At 42.0% G+C, this 10,280-nt stretch overlaps 1 protein-coding gene across 2 annotated transcripts in view; it reads left to right on the plus strand.

Annotated features, from left to right (window-relative positions):
• Window positions 1–95: 95 nt before the first annotated feature.
• The window catches only part of CDC42EP5 (CDC42 effector protein 5), a 64,960-nt gene continuing 54,775 nt past the window's right edge, over window positions 96–10,280 (plus strand). The window contains exon 1 of one of the 2 annotated variants that reach the window (XM_033845878.2): window positions 96–189. The gene's annotated coding sequence lies outside the window, so the exon portion shown is untranslated. The remainder of the gene's footprint in view (window positions 190–10,280) is intronic. The other variant, XR_012328079.1, reaches the window with a different exon arrangement.

Below are 10,280 nucleotides of genomic sequence, written 5' to 3' on the forward strand. Positions count from 1 at the left end.
GTCCTGGGCTTTCCCCCACGCTCTGGGGACGGCTTTCGGCACGTCCTGGAAGAGGGCGCGGCCACAGCGCTGCTTTTGCCTTTTCCAGTGAGCTCGGGCCCTCCGGCTCCTCCTCGGCCCGTTCGCGAAAACGATGTCTCACGCCCTCGCGAGCTGCTGCGTCGGGTCGGAAGACAAGCGCAGAGACAGGTAGGGTGTGCAGAGCGGCAGACGCACGTTACCAGGCGGGTGACTGCGGCCTCCACCTGCCGGAGGAATGTGACGAATCTGGAGCTCATGCTTGGTCGGCAGTAAGGAGCTAAGCTCAGAAAATGGTGTTGGCTGTTCCCGGAGGGCGAGGAGAGCTGAGTGGATGATTCCAAGGTTGTGACTGGAAAAAGGTTGGAGGGTGGTCCGAGTCTGGAGGAAGGGGCGCCCTTGGGTCTGTTCAGTCCAAACACCGTGGAAGCAAGAGACACATGCGTGGCACCGCCCAGCGCACTGCTTGGTTCCAGTTCTGATTTTGGTTTTCATAGAACCTGTGTGACCTTGGAGAAGCCCCTTCCCTTTCCCGAGATGCTGAAAATGCGAAATTTGTTCCTTCCTTCAACGTTTATTGAGCAGTTACTATATCCAGACGTGAGATTCATTGGTGACGGTGACCGATTCTTTCCCTGGACTCAGGGAGCTCTGATGATGACACCAGACAATACCTATTTAGACAATAAATAATTTGGGTCTAGTTTTGTTCAGTTGTACAGAAGGAGAAAAACAGTGAGGCACAGTGACACGTGGAAGCCCAGCAACCTTGTGATGGAAGTGCGGGGACCTTCTGGAGAAGGAGAGACCCAAGCTGATAGAGGTTAGCACAGGAGTGGTGAGGGCCCGGCACCCTGGGCCGGGAAAGAGGGGGAGCTGTTCTGAGCACTGGAGTTCAGGGGATGCTGGGCCCTGGTCCTACAGGGTCTAGTGCACCCTGCAAGTGTGCCTGGATTTTATCCTTGAGACAAGAGGGTAATTTTCCGGAAAGGAAGGTATGAACACACAGCTGGGCTGAGATGGTCGCCGCTCCGCAGGGATTGGACTGTGGGAGGACTGTGGTGGTAATAAACAGTGATAGAGCTCCGGCACCATCTGACCACTAGGTGATGAGTGGGTCAGTATCTGAGTGGTTGATGAGGTTTTCTTATGTAACGCTTCCAGAAATCCTACAATAAATACATTCGCAGTTGAGTGGGATGAATCAGGAAGACTTCTAGGTGGTTTGGAAAAGGGGTCTGTGGTTTTCATAATCGGCTCAACGATGACCCCTTGAGAAGACACAAGTGTGGTGAGAACTCAGGTGTGCGTCTGGGGAGGGGAGGTGGGTAACTGGGAGGAGCTTGCTTTGAGGTAGGAGTTAGCTTCGCTGGTCCTGAGAGGTCAGCCCCTTCTGATCGTCAGCCTCAGGGAATGTCATGTGGAGATACTTGGAATTTACTTGAAGGCAGGTGGAGACCCTGGAAGAATTATTTTAGGGGGAGGGTCCTGCAGTAGATCAGGTTTGGGGCCATGAGAATCAAATTCCTCAGCTGGGAGTGAGGCCCTGGGGTGGAAGAGCCAGGAAGGAGGTGCTGGGTTGCAGCGACCAGTCCTGAGTCTGCCGCCGAGCTTGACTGTGGTGCTGGACCAGGGTCATGGATTCGCGGGGCTTCGGGCCAGGGCTGTTGGATGGGTTCATTGTATGTGAGGTGGAAGCGGGTGAAGCACTGAGGGCTCCTCCACTGTCTGCCTTGCTTGTCTAGCGGAGCCGGTGGGGCTGTCACAGAGCGGATGACCCCAGGGGAGAAGGAGGCTCGGGGGGATATTTCTAATCCTGTCAACTGACACACAGAGGAACCACCACCTGCCTCCTGCACTGGGAACGCGGTTTTGTTTCTTACAGACCCTTCCTCTCTGACTTCCTTGTTTCTATCCACAGCAGCACCTTCTGGTCATTCTTCTCCATCCAGACCTCTGAGTCGTTTCTGCTCCTCCCCACCTCTTGTCCCCCAGACAGTAACTCTTTTTTTTTTTAATAAATTTATTTATTTATCTGTGGCTGCGTTGGGTCTTCGTTGCTCCCTGCGGACTTTCTCTAGTTGCGGCGAGCGGGGCTACTCTTCATTGCGGTGGCTTCTCTTGTTGCGCAGCTCGGGCTCTAGGCGCGCGGGCTTCAGTAGTTGTGGCTCGCGGGCTCTAGAGCGCAGGTTCAGTAGTTGTGGCTCATGGGCTTAGTTGCTTCGCAGCCTGTGGGATCTTCCTGGACCAGTGCTCAAACCCGTGTCCCCTGCATTGGCAGGCAGATTCTGAACCACTGCACCACCAGGGAAGCCCTATTTTTAGTTTTTTAAAAGACCTCCATACTGTTCTCCATAGTGGCTGCACCAATTTATATTCCCACCAACAGTGTAGGAGGGTTCCCTTTTCGCCACACATTCTCCAGCATTTATTATTGGTAGACTTTTTGATGATGGCCGTTCTGACCGGTAGAGGTGATAACCTCACTGTGGTTTTGGTTTGCATTTCTCTAATAATTAGTGATGTAGACCGTCTTTTCATGTACCTGTTGGCCATCTGTATGTCTTCTGGAGAAATGTCTGTTTAGGTCTTCTGTCCATTTTATACTTGGTAGTTTGTTTTTTGATATTCAGCTCCATGAGCTGTTTGTATATTTTGGAAAGTAATCCCTTGTTGGTCCCATCGTTTGCAGATACTTCTCTCAGTGAGTAGGCCGTCTTTTCATTTCGTTTACAGTCTCCTTTGCTGGGCCAAAGCTTTTAAGTTTAATTAGACCCCATTTGTTTATATATATTTTTTATTTCCATTACTCTAAAGAGACAGATCCAAAAAAAATATTGCTGTGATTTATGTCAAAGAGTATTGTGCCTATGTTTTTCCCTAGGAGTTTTATAGTATCTGGTCTTACATTTAGGTCTTTAATTGATTTTGAATTTTTTTTGTATATGGTGTTAGAGAATGTTCTAATTTCATTCTTTTACACGCAGCTGTCCGGTTTGCCTAGCACCACTTGTTGAAGAGACTGTCTTTTCTCCATTGTATATTCTTGCCTCCTTTGTCGAATACTAAAATTGACCATAGGTGTATGGGTTTACTTCTGGGCTCTCACATCTGTTCCATTGATCCTTGGGTCTGTTTTTGTGCCAATATCATTCTCTTTTGATTACTGTAGGTTTGTAGTATTGTCTGAAGTCTGGGAGGGTTATGCCCCCAGGTTTGTTGTTTTTCCTCAGGATTGTTTTTGCAATTCTGGGTCTTTTGTGGTTCCATATAAATTTTAGGATTATTTGTTCTAGTTCTGTGAAAAATGTCATGGGTAATTTGATAGGTATTGTGTGAAATCTGTAGATTGCTTTGGGTAGTATGGCCATTTTACCTGTATCAAGTATTCCAATCTGAGAGCGTGGGATATCTTTGCATTTCTTTGAATTATCTTCAGTTTCCTTTATCAATGTTTTATAGTTCTCAAAGTATATGTCTTTCATCTCCTTCATCAGGTTTACTCCTAGGTATTTTATTTTTGATGCAATTTTAAGAGATTGATTTTTTACATTTTTTTCTGATATTTCACTGTTAGTAGAATGAAAAGCAACAGATGTCTCTGTGTTAGTCTTGTATCCTGCTACCTTGCTGAATTAACTTATCAGTTCTAATAGTTGTTGTGTGGAGTCTTTAGGGTTTTCTATATGGAGTATCATGCCATCTGCATGCAATGACACTTTCACCTCTTTGCTTCCAATTTGAATACCTTTTTCTTTTTCCTTGTCTGATTGCTGTGGCTAGGACTTGCAATACTATGTTGGACAGAAGTGGTGAGAGTGGGCATCCTTGTCTTGTTCCACAATTCAGCTGGAAGGCTTTCAGCTTTTCACCATTGAGTATTATGTTGGCTGTGGGTTTATCATAAATAGCTTTTATTATGTTGAGATATGTCCCCTTTGTACTCACTTTGGTGAGTGTTTATCATGAATGGGTGTTGAATTTTATGAAATGTTTTTTCTGCATCTATTGAGATGATCATGTGGTTTTGTGTTTTTTTTTTTAAACATCTTTACTGGAGTATAATTGCTTTACATTGTTGTGTTCGTTGCTGCTGTATAACAAAGTGAATCAGCTATGTGTATACGTGTATCCCCATATCCCCTCCCTCTTGCGTCTCCCTCCCACCCTCCCTATCTCGGCCCTCTATGTGGTCACAAAGCATGAACTGATCTCCCTGTGCTATGAGGCTGCTTCCCACTAGCCATCTATTTTACATTTGGTAGTGAATATATGTCAATGCCACCCTCTCGCTTAGTCTCAGCTTACCCTACCCCCTCCCCGTGTCCTCAAGTCCATTCTCTACGTCTGCGTCTTTATTCCTGTCGTGCCCGTAGGTTCTTCAGAACCTTTTTTTTTTTCCCTTAGATTCCATATATATGTGTTAGCATATGGTATTTGTTTTTGTCTTTCTGACTTACTTCACTCTGTATGAAAGAATCTAGGTCCATCTACCTCACTACAAATAACTCAATTTCGTTTCTTTTTATAGCTGAGTAATATTCCATTGTATATATGTGCCACATCTTCTTTATCCACTCATTTGTCGATGGACACTTAGGTTGCTTCCATGTCCTGGCTATTGTAAGTAGTGCTGCAGTGAACATTGTGGTACATGACTCTTTTTGATTATGGTTTTCTCAGGGTATATGCCCAGTAGTGGGATAGTTGGGACATATGGTAGTTCTACTTTTAGTTTTTTTAAGGAACCTCCATACTGTTCTCCATAGTGGCTGTATCAATTTACATTCCCACCAACAGTGCGAGAGGGTTCCCTTCTCTCCACACCCTCTCCAGCATTTATTGTTTGTAGATTTTTTGATGATGGCGATTGTGACTGGTGTGAGGTGATACCTCATTGTAGTTTTGATTTACATTCCTCTGATGATTAGTGATGTTGAGCATCCTTTCCTGTGTTTGTTGGCAACCTGTATATCTTCTTTGGAGAAATGTCTATTTAGGTCTTCTGCCCTTTTTTGGATTGGATTGTTTGTTTTTTTGATATTGAGCTGCATGAGCTGCTTATATATTTTGGAGATTAATCCTTTGTCAGTTGCTTCATTTGCAAATATTTTCTCCCATTCTGAGGGTTGTCTTTTCGTCTTGTTTATGGTTTCCTTTGCTGTGCAAAAGCTTTTAAGTTTCACTAGGTCCCATTTGTTAATTTTTGTTTTTATTTCCATTTCTGTAGGAGGTGGGTCAAAAAGGATCTTGCTGTGATTTATGTCATAGAGTGTTCTGCCTGTGTTTTCCTCTAAGAGTTTTATAGTGTCTGGCCTTACATTTAGGACTTTAATCCATTCTGAGTTTATTTCTGTGTATGGTGTTAGGAAGTGTTCTAATTCATTCTTTTACATGTAGCTGTCCAGTTTTCCCAGCACCACTTATTGAAGAGGCTGTCTTTTCTCCATTGTATAGTCTTGCCTCTTTTATCAAAGATAAGGTGACCATATGTGTGTGGGTTTATCTCTGGGCTTTCTATCCTGTTCCATTGATCTATATTTCTGTTTTTGTGCCAGTAGCATACTGTCTTGATTACTGTAGCTTTGTAGTATAGTCTGAAGTCAAGGAGTCTGATTCCTCCAGCTCCGTTTTTCTTTCTCAAGACTGCTTTGGCTCTTCGGTGTGTTTTGTTTTTCATACAAATTGTGAATTTTTTTGTTCTAGTTCTGTGGAAAATGCCATTGGTAGTTTAATAGGGATTGCATTGAATCTGTCGATTGCTTTGGGTGGTATAGTCATTAACAATGTTGATTCTTCCAATCCAAGAATATGGTATGTCTCTCCATCTGTTTGTATCATCTTTAATCTATTTCATCAGTGTCTTATAGTTGTCTGCATACAGGTCTTTTGTCTCCTTAGGTAGGTTCACTCTCAGGTATTTTATTCTTTTTGTTGTAATGGTAAATGGGAATGTTTCCTTAATTTGTCTTTCAGATGTTTCATCATGAGTGTATAGGAATGCAAGAGATTTCTGTGCATTAATTTTGTCTCCTGCTACTTTACCAAATTCATTGATTAGCTCTAGTAGTTTTCTGGTAGCATCTTTAGGATTCTCTATGTATATTATCATGTCATCTGCAAACAGTGACAGCTTTACTTCTTTTCCGATTTGGATTTGTTTTATTTCTTTTTCTTCTCTGATTGCTGTGGCTAAAACTTGCAAAACTATGTTGAACAATTGTGGTGAGAGTGGGCAGCCTTGTCTCGTTCCTGATCTTAGTGGAAATGATTTCAGTTTCTCATCAATGAGAATGATGTTGGCTGTGGGTTTATCATATATGGCCTTTCTTATGTTGAGGTAAGTTCCCTCTATGGCTACTTTCTGGAGAGTTCTTATCATAAATGGGTGTTGAATTTTGTCAAAAGCTTTTTCTGAATTTATTGAGATTATCATATGGTTTTTATCCTTCAATTTGTTAATATCGTATATCACATTGATTGATTTGCGTATATTGAAGAATCCTTGCATTCCTGGGATAAACCCCACTTGATCGTGGTGAATGATCCTTTAAATGTGCCGTTGGATTCTGTTTGCTAGTACTTTGTTGAGGATTTTTGCATCTATGTTCATCAATGATATTGGTCTGTAGTTTTCTTTTTTTGTGACATCAGGGTGATGGTGGCCTCATAGAATGACTTTGGGATTGTTCCTCCCTCTGCTATATTTTGGAAGAGTTTGAGAAGGATAGGTGTTGAGTCTGCTCTAAATGTTTGATAGAATTTGCCTGTGAAGCCATCTGGTCCTGGGCTTTTGTTTATTGGAAGATTTTAAATCACAGTTTCAATTTCAGTGCCTGTGATTGATCTGTTTATATTTTCTGTCTCTTCCTGGTTCAGTCTCGGAAGGTTGTGCTTTTATAAGAAATTGTCCATTTCTTCCAGGTTGTCCATTTTATTGGCATGGAGTTGCTTGTAGTAATCTCTCATGATCCTTTGTATTTCTGTGGGGTCAGTTGTTCCTTCTCCTTTTCATTTCTACTTCTATTGATTTGAGTCTTCTCCCTTTGTTCCTTGATGAGTCTGGCTAATGGTTTATCAATTTTGTTTATCTTCTCAAAGAACTAGCTTTTAGTTTTATTGATCTTTGCTATTATTTCCTTCATTCCTTTTTCATTTATTTCTGATCTGATCTTTATGATTTTTTTCCTTCTGCTAACTTTGGGTTGTTTTTGTTCTTCATTCTCTAATTGCTTTAGGTGTAAGGTTAGGTTGTTTATTTGAGATTTTTCTTGTTTCTTGAGGTAGGATTTTACTGCTATAAACTTCCCTCTTAGAACTGCTTTTCCCGCATCCCACAGGTTTTGGGCCATCGTGTTTTCATTGTCATTTGTCTTTAGGTGTTTTTTGATTTCCTCAGTGATCTCTTGGTTATTTAGTAGCGTATTGTTTAGCCTCCATGTGTTTGTATTTTTTACAGTTTTTTTCCTGTAATTGATATCTAGTCTCATAGTGTTGTGGTCGGAAAAGATACCTGATACAATTTCAATTTTCTTAAATTTACCAAGGCTTGATTTGTGACCCAAGATATGACCTATCCTGGATAATGTTCCATGAGCACTTGAGAAGAAAGTGTATTCTGTTGTTTTTGGATGGAATGTCCTATAAATATCAATTAAGTCCATCTTGTTTACTGTATCATTTAAAGCTTGTGTTTCCTTATTTATTTTCATTTTGGTTGATCTGTCCGTTGGCGAAAGTGGGGTGTTAAAGTCCCCTAGTATTATTGTGTTATTGTCGCTTTCCCTTTTTATGGCTGTTAATATTTGCCTTATGTATTGAGGTGCTCCTGTGTTGGGTGCATAAGTATTTATAATTGTTATATCTTCTTCTTGGATTGATCCGTTGATCATTATGTAGTGTCCTTCTTTGTCTCTTGTAGTAGTCTTTGTTTTAGAGTCTGTTTTGTCTGATATGAGAATTGCTACTCCAGCTTTCTTTTGATTTCCATTTGCATGGAATATCTTTTTCCATCCCCTCACTTTCATCTGTTTGTGTCCCTAGGTCTGAAGTGGGTCTCTTGTAGATAGCATATATGGGTCTTGTTTTTGTATCCATTCAGCCAGTCTGTGTCTTTTGGTTGGAGCATTTAATCCATTTACATTTAAGGTAATTTTCGATATGTATGTTCCTATTATCATTTTCTTAATTGTTTTGGGTTTGTTATTATAGGTCTTTTCCTTCTCTTGTGTTTCCTGCCTAGAGATGTTCCTTTAGCATGTGTTGTGAAGCTGGTTTGGTGGTGCTGAATTCTCTTAGCTTTTGCTTGTCTGTAAAGGTTTTAATTTCTCTGTCGAATCTGAATGAGATGCTTGCTGGGTAGAGTAATCTTGGTTGTAAGTTTTTCCCTTTCATCACTTTAAATATGTCCTGCCACTCCCTTCTGGCCTGCAGCGTTTCTGCTGAAACTGTTAAGTTGTTAACTTTATGGGGATTCCCTTGTATGTTATTTGTTGCTTTTCCATTGCTGCTTTTAGTATTTTTCTTTGTATTTAATTTTTGATAGTTTGAATAATACGTGTCTTGGCATGATTCTCCTTGGATTTATCCTGTATGGGACTCTCTGTGCTTCGTGGACTTGATTGACTATTTCCTTTCCCATATTAGGGAAGTTTTCAACTATAATCTCTTCACATATTTTCTCAGTCCCTTTCTTTTTCGCTTCTTCTTCTGGGATTCCTATAATTTGAATGTTGGTACGTTTAATGTTGTCCCAGAGGTCTCTGAGACTGTCCTCAGTTCTTTTTATTCTTTTTTCTTTATTCTGCTCTGCAGTAGTTATTTCCACTATTTTATTTTCCAGGTCAGTTATCCATTCTTCTGCCTCAGTTATTCTGCTATTGATTCCTTCTAGAGAATTTTAAATTTCATTTATTGTGTTGTTTATCATTGTTTGTTTGCTTTTTAGTTCTTCTGGATCCTTGTTAAACGTTTCTTGTATTTTCTCCATTCTATTTCCAAGATTTGGGATCATCTTGACTATCATTACTCTGAATTCTTTTTCAGGTAGACTGCCTATTTCCTCTTCATTTGTTTGGTCTGGTGGGTTTTTACCTTGCTCTTTCATCTGCTGTGTATTTCTCTGTGTTCTCATTTTGCTTAACTTACTGTGTTGGGGGTCTCCTTTTTGCAGGCTGAAGGTTCGTAGTTCCCATTGTTTTTGGTGTCTGCCCCCAGTGGGTAAGGTTGGTAAGTGGGTTGTGTAGGCTTCCTGGTAGAGGGGACTGGTGCCTGTGTTCTGGTGGATGAGGCTGGATCTTGTCTTCCTGGTGGGCAGGACCATGTCTGGTGGTGTGTTTTGGGGTGTCTGTGAGCTTAGTATGATGTTAGGCAGCCTCTCTGCTAATGGGTGAGGTTGTGTTCCTGTCTTGCTAGTTGTTTGGCATGGGGTGTCCAGCACTGTAGCTTGCTGATCGTTGAGTGGAGCTGTGTCTTAGCGTTGAGACGGAGATCTCTTGGAGAGCTCTCACCGATCGATATTTCATGGGGCCAGGAGGTCTCTGGTGGTCTCTGAACTCAGCTCTCCCACCTCAGAGGCTCAGACCTGACACCCGGCTGGAGCACCAAGACCCTGTCAGCCACACGGCTGGAGTGCCTTCAGAGTTGGGGCAGCTGGCCTGCAGTGGCTCTCCTTCTGTGCTGCACATGAGAATCACCAGCTTCTTCCTTGTTTTGCCCAAAGGCAGTGTGTTTCACAGAGGAAAACAGTAGCCTTGAAAATAGTCACAGCTCTGCCATGGCTTTTTCTTTTTTCCTTTGTGTTTAGTCTGGTTTCACTTGCTCCCAGGGGGCCACGTGCAGAGGCCTCGCACCTGGCTCTTCCAACTGGAGTTCCTAGTGCGGAATCGGTTTTGTCTTTTCTTTTGTTGATCTGTTGTATGACACTGATTGATCTGTGTATGTTGAACCAGGCTTGTGACCCTGGCATGAATCCAACTTGATCATGGTGTGTGATTCTTTTTATGTGTTGTTGGATTCGGTTTGCTAATACTTTGTTAAGCATTTTTGCATCTATATTCATCAGAAATATTGGTCTGTAATTTTCCTTTTTGGCAGTGTCTTTGTCTGGTTTTGGGTATCAGGGTGATTGTGGCTTCAGACGATGCCTTTGGGACTGTTTCCTCCTCTTAGTATTTTGGAAGTGTTTGAGAAGGCTCAGCGTAAGATCTTCTTTTTATGTTTGGCAGAATTCTCTCATGAGGTCATCCAGTCCTGTGTGTTTG

The sequence above is a fragment of the Tursiops truncatus genome, chromosome 19 (genome assembly GCF_011762595.2).
Source record: "Tursiops truncatus isolate mTurTru1 chromosome 19, mTurTru1.mat.Y, whole genome shotgun sequence".
Classification (NCBI taxonomy): Eukaryota; Metazoa; Chordata; class Mammalia; order Artiodactyla; family Delphinidae; genus Tursiops; species Tursiops truncatus.